We start from the raw sequence: 11855 nt of genomic DNA on the forward strand, positions 1-11855 counted from the left end.
CCCATATTTTGTTCTTTATAGTATTGTAAGTTTATTCTTCTAATTGTTGATGTGTAACATTATGATAATTTTAAACTTGAACTCTATAATTTGAAAATGGGCTTTCTCTAAAGCAGATACCGAATATAGAATAAGAAAAAATATGTACTCATAATGAGTAGTAATTATCTCCGCCATCAATTATAGATCTTGAGTTTAGAAATGTCTTTGCATTCAGTTTTAAATAGGATACTGATTACAAAAAAAGAGGGAAAAAGCATCTACTTAAATTACGCTTATCATATTCTAAGATCGTGACTGGTAGTAACTCTCCCCATCATAAACTATAGCTTTCTAGTTTAGAATAAATTTATTTTCATTCCTAAGAGTGGTATCAAATATAGGGTGACAACCCCTCAATCATCAAAGATTGTTATAGGTAGTCTCTTAATGACAAAAACCGGTATCCGCCACGTTGTCGAGGACACATCTGAAGAGGTGGCGGGCGCACACTAAGTTTACCACCCTACCCACTAATGGATTATGAGGGGGGAAGGCGAATGGGAACCGACCGAAAACCCGAATCGATTGTTTGACCCCTTCATAGTCCATTCATTAAGGTTAGGGACGGTTGGAACCAATCAGAAGTGCAAATCACCCAAGGGAAGCCGAGAAATGGACTGAAGCGCAACGACTAGGACACGGGATCGTGGGGAGGCCTTAAATCAGTATGGCAATAGCATAACTACAAATGTCGAGTTTTAATTATCAAATACTACATAAATTCTACAAGAAATTCACCCTAACGACAAAAATTCATTCATGAAAATATGATTCATCAAATCCATTCAAGTTTGGCCTGATCATTGCCCCATTTCTTTACTAATTCAACTAATTAAAAAACTGTGTTGATATGTTGGAGAATGTAATTTTCGACCTTTTAACCAGAATAAATAAGTGTATAATTTCACATTTCTTGAATTTTGATCATTTAGCATAGTAGAAATTAAATTATTTCACATTTAAACTATCTAACACATTTGGAGAGAGGTTAATTAATGTATCAATTTTCTAGCAAACAAAGAATACAAATATGATGAAGATTTAGTAATTTATAGGGAAATGCACTCAAGCATATGAATTTTTTTCTTCAAAAAGATTTAAGTAGTACTGCTTTTATGAATTTTTAAACCTTTTTCCTATTTAATCAAAAAAAAAATACACATTTGATATATGTCCCCATCAAATATTCTCAGTTGTCATAAGAATTTATAGCTATAAAAGTATAATATTAAAACTAAAATAAAATACTAAATTATAGTAGAACTATTTTACTGATAATTTTTTATAGATATAATAGAGTACAAGCATTTATGGTAATACATTGAATTTCCTTCAATAGAAAAATAAACTACAAACAATGTAAGAAAATCAGAGCAAAACCCTAACACCCCTTCCCCCTCAAACGCGCCATAAACACCCCAAATCTCCTTCTTCCATCATTTCATAGATATCCCTTTTTCCCCTCCCTCCCTCACACATACCCCTCTCAAACCCATCATAGAAAAACCCTGAATTTCTTTGTTCCATTAGTACACACTCATCAAGATTCAACACACAAATGACTTCATCAAAATTTGAAACAAATGATGACATACTTGATTTTGTAATCAAGAAAGTAAATGGAATAAAAGGTCTAGTAGACAGAAGCCTTCGAAATTATCCCAAATCAATGTATTCAACCAAAAGAACACATACTAGACAAATCCCAAATTGACAATCAAGAATCAATCCCAACAATTGATTTATCAAATTTTTATGATTTAAATGTTGAAAAAACAATTCAAGAAGCAACAACCAAGTGGGGTTGCTTCCAAATCATCAATCTTGGGATCTCAATTGAAGTTCTTGAAGATTTGAAAGATGTTGCACACAAGTTCTTTCAATTGCCAGCTGAAGAAAAAGTTAATTATTGTAAAGATAGTTATAGTGCTGGTGAATCTGTCTTGATGTTTTGGAGTGCTATTGGTGAGTAAAATGAAAAAGTTTTGGAGTAGAGGGATAGTATAAAACATGTTTGTAATCCACAAAATGATAACAATCTTTGCCCTCCTCAAACAAGGTAGCTTTTTGGGTGAGTTTTCGGTTATGTGTCATTTATAGGTGACGTGTTTTTGAGTAAGTAAGAAACTTACCTGTAGTATTACTTTTTTCATGAGTTTCGTATCTTTAACCGTAAAGTATTTGCATTTTCTATCTAAACTATAGTTAGCTATATATCAAAACAAATCTTGAAACTTACAAGACCAAGTGTCTCAATACAATCACAAAAGGTTGTTTCACAAGTTAATTATGCTTACAATTTCGTCCAAATGGAAACTAACTCATTAATTTTGAGAGTGATTTGTTAGTTAGTTGATGACAGTCAGATAGGAGACTTACAAAAATGTGTTACTTCAGGCGTGTTTTTGATCATTATCTCTAAATTTTATAATGGTGTATATAACTTAAATCAGAATTATATTGCATATGTAGGCATTTTTTATATACGTTTTACAATAATATATCTAGTATAATTCCACAAGTAGGGTATGGAGAGAATAAGATGTACCCATATCTTATTTCTACATTTGTGGGATAAAAATATTGTCTCTGATGGACATTGAAAGCAATCTTAGTGAAATTCTTTACTTTGACATTAAATTACCTTGCCATTAAATTTCGTACGCTCTAAATGAAATTCCCGACTTTGTCATTGGTTTATAGGTACCAAGTCTTCAGTACCAAAAGTGGGCTAAACCACTTGCTAAAAAGTTGTTAGAGGTGTAATGGAAGGGTCTCAATGTCAATGAAATCGATGAATCTTCAGAACCTCTCTTGATGGGAACTATGAAGATCAACATAAACTATTATCCACCATGCCCAAATCCAAGTATCCCCATAGGGGCTCATCGACACTGCAATGGGTCCGGCATCACTCTGATCTTCCAAGACGACATGGGAGACCTATATGTCCGAGGGACGAAAGGAGATAATTGGATCCACGTTAATCCAATAAAAGGCGCTTTAGTGGTTAATATTGGTGACTTGTTGCAGATTATTAGCAATGATCGATACAAGAGAATCGAGCATTGTGTAGCAGTTGATTTAAGCAGGGCTCGAATATCTGTATCTTTATTTGTGAACACTAGACTTGATAGTGTCATTGGTCAATTTTCACAAATAATGAAAGATGCAGAAAAACCAGTGTACAAACCTGTCTTGCATTCTGATTATTAGGATTATTTCTAACGTAAAAGTCCTTCTAGTAAAGCATCACTAGATTTTGTTAAAATTTGGTATTTTAATTTTCAAATTTCTTCTTCTGTGAATGTTATTTTATTTTCAAATTTATTATCATGTAATGACGAAAAGTCTCTATTTACAAAACCAGTGAGTTGGTATGATTGTGTCGTTATCTCTTTTTATTCTAATGATTTAATAATCTTACTTTACACTTTATCCTACTTTTTGTTTATAGTAACTTTACTCCATATTTTTTTTCTTTATAATATTTTAAGTTTATTCTTCTAATTGTTGATGTGTAACACTGTGATAATTTTGAACTTGAACTCTGTAATTTGAAAACGGGCTTGCTTTAAAGCAGATACCAAATATAGAAAAAGAAAAAACATGTACTCATGATGAGTAGTAATTATCTCCGCCATCAATTATACATCTCGTGTTTTAAAATGTATTTGCATTCAGTTTTAAATAGGATACTGAATACAAAAAATAAGGGAAAAAACACCTACTTAAATTACGCTTGTCATATTTTAAGATCGTGACCGGTAGTAACTATCACCATCATTAACTATAGATGTTGAGTTTAGAATGAATTTACTTTCACTCCTAAAAGTAGTATCAAATATAGGGTGACAAAACCCCCCAATCATCAATGATTGTTATAGGTAGTCTCTCAATGACGAAAACATGTATCAAATGTCGAGTTGTGATTACCAAATACTACATAAATTCTACAAAAAATTCACCCTAACGATAAAAACTCATTCATGAAAATATGATTCGTCAAATCCATCCAAGTTTGGCCTGATCATTGCCACATTTATTTACTAGCTCAACTCATTAAAACACGGTGTTAATATGTTGTAGAATGTAGTTTCCAACCTTTTAACCAGTATAAATAAGTGTATAATTTCACATTTCTTGAATTTTGAGCATTTGGCATAGTTGAAATTTAATTATTTCACATTTTACACTATCTAACACGTTTGGAGAGAGGTTAATTAATGTATCGATTTTCTAGCAAACAAAGAACATAAAAAGGATGAAGATTTAGTAATTTATAGGGAAATGCACACAAGCATATGAATTTTTTTTTCTTCAAAAAGATTTAAGTAGTACTGATTTTATGACTTTTTAAAGCTTTTTCCTATTTAATAAAAAAAAATACACATTTGATATATGTCCCCATCAAATATTCTCAGTTGTCATAAGAATTTATAGCTATAAAATTATAATATTAAAACTAAAATAAAATACTAAATTATAGTAGCACTATTTTACTGATAATTTTTTATAGATATAATAGAGTACAAGCATTTATGGTAATACATTGACTTTCCTTCAATAGAAAAATAAACTTCAAACAATATAAGAAAATTCGAGCAAAACCCTAACACCCCTTCCCCCTCAAACGCGCCATAAACACCCCAAATCTCCTTATTCCATCATTTCATAGATATCCCTTTTCCCCTACCTCCCCCACACACACCCCTCTCAAACCCACCATAGAAAAACCCCAAATTTCCCTTTTCCATTAGTACACATTCATCAAGATTCCACACACAAATGACTTCATCAAAATTTGAAACATATGATGACATACTTGATTTTTTAATCAAGAAAGCAAATGGAATAAAAGGTCTAGTAGACAAATGCCATGAAATTATCCCAAATCAATGTATTCAACAAAATAACACAGACTAGAAAAATCCCAAATTGACAATCAAGAATCTATCCGAACAATTGATTTATCAAATTTTTATGATTTAAATGTTTAAAAATCAATTCAAGAAGCAGCAACCAAGTGGGGTTGCTTCCAAATCATCAATCATGGAATCCCAATGCAGCACACAAGCTCTTGGAATTGCCAGCTGAAGAAAAAATTATGTATTGTAATGACTACTATAGTGTTGGTTAATCTGTGTTGATGTTTTGGAGTGCTATTTCTCACTCCCTGAGCTTACACCCTAGACGTGATTGGCACTTGAGAACCATTGTTGGCTCCACGCCAACCCTTGGCCCAACTAAACTCTCAGCGGAAGACTTACTCAACATAAGATAAACTCAAATATAAAGTTTAAACTAAAATGTCTCAAATACTAAACTTAGAACATTTAAAAATATTCAAAGTGGCCACAAGGGAAACTCAAATCTAGAACATTAACAATAGAAAATAAAACAGACTTCTCAACTACTACTGCATGTTAAGCCTCTAATACTATAAGGGATATCAAGACAAGAGCTCCGATCATCCGAACAAAACTTATATAATATATAGGGGGCCCTCCGTAAGTAGGGAGGCTCACTAAACAACTCTGGAACTGCAAGTGGTATCAATGAAGCGCTAGTTGATGACTCTGATCTTCTGTATCTGCATCATGAAAATGATGCAGGCCAAATGGCATCAATACATTGCATGTACGAGCATGTAAAGGGAACACTAAACATAACATAAAAGCTTGAACTTGGAAGGAAGGAAACATATATAGTATAAAAACATGGATAATCAACTCAATACAGTATAAAAACAACAATAATGATGCAGTTATATATAGCATTTAAAACATTAGATAACAACCCAATGTATTATAAAATACAATAATAACATAGTTTGTATGTAAATATACAAAATAACTCAATTTGGGAGATTCTCAAACAGACAAACATCCCTATGAGCTATCTGATGATACATCATCTCGTCTACGCTGCCAGAATTGTCTTATACCTTTCCAGAGTATAAAACATCCTCAACTAAGTGGATTCACTAATCTATGCTTAAAAATCAAGAAGGAATCATCTAAAATTTATAATCCTTTCTACCCACGTTGGCTACATGGTTTCTGAGGACTTTGAGTTGTATGAACTCGTCCCTATATCGGTGCTCAATACTACTCCTAAAAATATAACTCAGCTCATATGTTTAAAAACATTTCCTCATCCTCAAGGTTTGAGATTATTACTCAAAAGGTTCTCTTAAAAGAGATTATACTCAAAAACTCCTCATGAACTCATTTGGAAATCTATGTTTTCTCTCTTTTTAAATGTGAAAACATTTACTCTTGGGAATACTTAGTCCCCATATATTCATTTAAAAAATGAAAATCCACTCTCCTCATCCTCAAACTCAAGTACTCAAGTCTTAAAACAAGTTTTAAAATATTGTAAAAGACTTCTCAAAATGGCTCGAAAGAACTCTCAAGACTTTACTCATAACTCTACCTTGAATTTGAAATGAATTCAAGGGTTATGATTCATGTTATGAAGGATATCTCAATGATTAAATGTATTTTAGACTAGTTAGAATTATAAGGGAATAAAGGTACACTTTAACGGAACTTAGATGGAGAAAACAATAAAAAAAAAAAAGGTGGGGGCAGGCGACCCTGGTGCACTGTTGGCGTGGGGCGCCAGCCCCTGAACTTCAGAGGCTTCATTCTGGCACATTGTTGGCGCATCAGTGGCGTGTCATCCCACCCTCCACCCGAACGATCCGACGAATTTTTCTTCTCATTTTCTGACCCTAATTCGCTTAGAATCAATTGTTTTCCTCAATTTTTCTTTAGATTCAATTACCCAATACAACTACATGAGAATCTACTCAAAAACAACTCTCAAACTCATAATATTTATCTCAAGAACTCATCAAACTCATAGTAAACGATTTAACAACGAAACTTCAAGAAAATTCATCAAGAACTCAAATCATTCTACCTCAAGAACGAAATTTTTGGACAAAATCACATGATTGGTGTGTGGATGAATGAACCCAACACTATGACAGCTTACATACCTCTTAGAAATTAACCCCTGGCGAAATTCCTCAACAAATCTCAAGAACCTTGACGAACGCCTTAAACTTTTCTTCTTTTCCCCTCTTGAACTCTTCTCAAAACCCTAAGCATATTTACGATTGTGAAAACTGACCCAAATCAGTTTAGACCTCTAAAATATTACTAAAAAAAGGTAAAATCTGAGTGGATAAGAAAAAGACCAAAATACCATCTCATAATTTGGGTAAATTTCCTTAATTGGACAGGCTGACTTCAAACGGGAATATCTCCTTCATTCGAACTCGAAATTTAGCAAACTCGGTGGTTTTGGAAAGAGGATTCCAATAACTTTCATTTGATATCTTATAGGCTACCTAAATCATCATGTACTGAAAGTTATGGTTGTTTGAAGTTGACCCAAAATTGATAACTTAAGCTTAACTGGAACAAATCTCAAATTAGCTCTTTCCAAATTAGTTCTTTCTAAATTTAGCTCTTTCTAAGGCAGGATGATACAATATCTCCCCCTTGGGAACATTCTTCCTCTAATGATATTACTCTAAGTAGACTAAGTGTGGCAACATCTAACATTCAGCTCAAACACCCAATATGCAATTTAACACGACATTTCAACTTAGTACCTTGATTTGAAGCTTCTCCGGAAGCAAAGAGATGTGGGTATCTCTTCTTCATATTCTCCTCAGCCTCCCAAGTAGATTCCTCAACAAACTAGTTCCTCCATAAAACCTTGATTGATGCAACCTTCTTGGTTCTCCCCTTGAGAACCTGACGGTCAAGTATCTCAACAGGAATCTCCTCATATGTTATCCTTAATACCAATATTTTTAGTAGGTATAATAAGTAACGGATCGCCCATACACTTCTTCAACAATGAAATATGGAATATCGGATAGACTACTGCTAACTCTGGCGGTACCTCCAACTCATAGGCTACATTGCCAACTCTTGGGTATACTGTGAGGACCAATATACCAGGGACTAATCTTCCCCTTCTTTCCAAACCTCATAACACCCTTCACAAGTGAAACCTTCAAATACACCCAATCATCCACCTCAAACTCCAAGTCTTTTCTCCTAACATCAGTATAGGATTTCTGACGACTCTGCACTGTTTTCAACCTTTCTTAAATGATCTTCACTTTCTCCATAGCTTGATGAACCAAGTATGGTCCCATCAACCTAGTTTCACCAACCTCAAACAATACAATAAGAGATCTACATCTTCTCTTATACAGAGCCTCATAAAGAGCCATCTGGATGCTAGAGTGATAATTGTTGTTGTAAGCAAACACAATGAGAGGTAAGTAATCATCCCAATTACTCTTGAAATCGATCACATACTCCCTTAAAATATCCTCTAAAGTCATAATTGTGCGTTCTGCTTGACCATCGGTCTGAGGATGGAAAGCAGTACTCAAATTCACCTTCGAACCCAAACCTTTCTAGAAAGACTTTCAAAATTGTGCGATGAATTGTGCACCTCTATCTGAAATGATGGACACTGGAACTCCATGAAGTCTGACTACCTCTTGAATATATAACTAGGCATAATCTTCTGCTAAAAAGGTAGTCTTTATCGGTAAGAAATGGGCTAATTTAGTCATTCGATCTACAATCACTCAAATAGATTCATGCTGCATGCGAGACAACATCAAACCAATAATAAAATCCATATTAATCATCTCCCACTTCCATTTTGGAAGATCTATGTTCTAAGCCATACCATCGGGCCTTTGGTGTTCTACCTTGACTTGTTAGCAATTCGCGCACTTAGCTACGAACTCTGTAATACACCTCTTCATACTACTCCACCAATACACTTCTCTCAAGTCACGATACATCTTTGTGGAACCCGGATAGATTGAGTATCTGGAGCTATGAGCTTCCTTCATGATCCTCTCTTGAAATTAATCCACCTTTGGTACACACAATCTACCTTGATACCTCAATACACCATCTCCCCTTGTTCAAAAGCCATTACTTAATGCTTATGAACATTTGCCTTCAATTCAAGCAAAATAGGGTCTTGCTCTTGTTTCTCTTTCACTTCCGACACTAGTTATGATTTAACCCCATTCATCACCACTACTCCACCTTCATTGGATTCCATTAACTGGACTCCTAATCGTGCAAGTTTGTGCACATCTTCGGCTAACTCTTTTTTGCCTTCCTCAACATGGGAAGTCCTACGCATAGAAAACATGTTCAAGGCATCAACAACAACATTAGCCTTACATGGGTGATAAAGAATACTCATGTCATAATCCTTGAGTAACTCCAACCACATCCTCTGTCTGAGATTAAGATCTTTCTGACTGAACACATACTGAAGACTCTTGTGATCGGTGAACACATCAACATGAACACCATAGAGATAGTGACGCCATATTTTTCAAAGCAAATACTACAACAGGCAACTCTAGATCATGGGTTGGGTAATCTTCTCGTGAATTTTAAGTTGTCTGGAGGCATAAGCTATAACGTTGTCATTCTGCATCAATACACAACCCAGTCCAACTCTAGACGCATTAAAATACATAACAAAACCTTGTGTACCTTCTGGTAAGGCCAACACTAGGCAGTAGTCAACCTAATTTTCAAGTCCAAAAAGCTCTTTTCACAAGCTTCAAACCATTGAAACTTTGTTATCTTCTGAGTCAACTTTGTCAAAGGGGATGAAATAGTTGAAAACCCCTTGACAAACCTTCTATAATAACCAGCCAATCCCAAGAAACTCCTAATATCTGTTGGAGATATGGCTCTAGGCCAATTCTGCACTACCTCAATCTTCTGAGTGTCAAATAAAATCCCATCACCAGGAACAATATAGCCTAAGAACGCCACTAACTCAAGCCAAAACTCACACTTGGAATATTTGGCATACAACTCTCTATCTCTGAGAGTTTGGAGAACTATTATGAGATTACTAGCATGATCCTCCTTATTCCTCGAATAAATCATAATGTCATCAATGAATACGATAACAAACATATCAAGATAAGGCTTAAACACTCTATGTATAAGATCCATGAACGTTGCAGGAGCATTAGTTAAGCCGAAGGACATAACTAGAAACTAATAATGACCATATCAGGTCCTAAACATTGTCTTAGGAATGTCGTTTTCTCTTACTCTCAATTGATGATAGCCAGATCTGAGGTCTATCTTAGAAAAACAAGAAGCATCCTGAAGTTGATCAAATATATCATCAATTCTCGGAAGGGGATACTTATTCTTAATAGTAACCTTGTTCAATTGGTGGTAATCAATACACATCCTAAGTATTCCATCATTTTTCCTTACAATTAAGACCGAAGCGCCCTAAGGTAAGACACTTGGTCGAATGAAACCTTTCTCAAGAAGGTCTTTCAACTACTTTTATATCTTTCAACTTAGCTGGAGCCATTCTATATGGCAAAATAGAAATAGGATGAGTATCAAGAAGAATATCTATAACGAAGTCTATTTCTCTCTCAAGAGGGACTTTAGGAAAATCATCTGGAAAGACCTCTAGAAACTCACTCATAACTGGAACTGACTGAATAGGTGGTGTCTCAACACTAAGAGTCATTAACTCAGACTAAGTGATAGATGCACCCCTTGAAAAATAACTTTTTGGCCTTAAGGTACGAAATAAAATGACCCGTAGGCACTGCTGAACAACTCCTCCACTCAAATACTGGCTCATTAGGAAATTGAAACTTTACAACTCGAGTTCTACAATCAATTGAGTCATAACATGTATGAAGCCAGTCCATACCTAGAATAACATCAAAATCCACCATGTCTAGCTCAACTAAGTCAGCCATGGTGTCTTTGTGATTGACAGAAATGGTATAATCATGATAAACTCTCTTAGCTAAAATAGACTCACCAACAAGTCTGGAAACACTGAAGGGCTCAAAAAGTTGTTCAGGAATAATATCGAACCTCATTGCAACCTAAGGAGTCACAAAAGATAGACTCGCACCTGGATCTAGCAATGCATATGCATCAAAAGTAAAGACTTTGATCATACCAGTGACAACATCTGGTGAATTCTCTTGATCTTGGCTACTAGTGATAGCATGCAGATGGTTTGAACCTTCTCTTGTTCCTGAAGTAGCTCATTTAGGTGCAGCCCTGTCGGGCGGAGCTACTGAAGAAGATTGGGCTCTATTGCCCCCATTACCATTTCCCTGAATGTTCTTAGGAAATTCTCTCATGAAGTGACCTATCAGACCACACTTCAAACAACCAGTGGAGCCATCGTGACACGCTCATTCGTGGTTCCTACCTCCTTGTGCCACACTACCTTAAAACTGTTCACGTCTAGCTCTAAAGTTCTACGAATTCTAATTCCTGAACTCACATATGTTCTTTGGTGCAGGTACACTAGTAGACGATGGAGCAGGTCTATTTGGCTTTTGTTGGAAAGAGGATTGGTTCACATTATTCTTCTGTTGCCTAGACTCATTTCTTATTGTCTTAGACTTCTTGCTTCAAAACTCTTCTCTATCCCTCAACTTATCTTTCTCAACCTATTGCACATGGATCATCAACCTTGCTATGTCCATATCCCCTATCAACATCTCAGCCTTACCCTCTTTGCTTGACAGACGAGACAACCAGGACATAAATAATCTCATCTTGCTCCTCATATCAGCAACCGTTTCCGGAGCATAACAGGAAAGTAGAGTGAACTTGAGGTTGTACTCATGCACACTCATGGATTCCTGCTTAAGAATAAGAATAATCTAATTTTTGCCTCTCTCAGCTAACAGGGAAAGAAACTCCCCATGAAAGGCTCTTCAAACACAA

At 35.1% G+C, this 11855-nt stretch overlaps 1 pseudogene; it reads left to right on the plus strand.

Moving 5' to 3' along the window:
* The first annotated feature begins 1600 nt into the window (after positions 1–1600).
* Positions 1601–11237, plus strand: LOC125833254 (bi-functional coumaroyl CoA and feruloyl CoA ortho-hydroxylase F6H2-2-1-like; annotated as a pseudogene).
* The last annotated feature ends 618 nt before the right edge of the window (positions 11238–11855 follow it).

Source organism: Solanum verrucosum, unplaced genomic scaffold (genome assembly GCF_900185275.1).
Source record: "Solanum verrucosum unplaced genomic scaffold, falcon-dt-bn FXZP01000288.1, whole genome shotgun sequence".
Classification (NCBI taxonomy): Eukaryota; Viridiplantae; Streptophyta; class Magnoliopsida; order Solanales; family Solanaceae; genus Solanum; species Solanum verrucosum.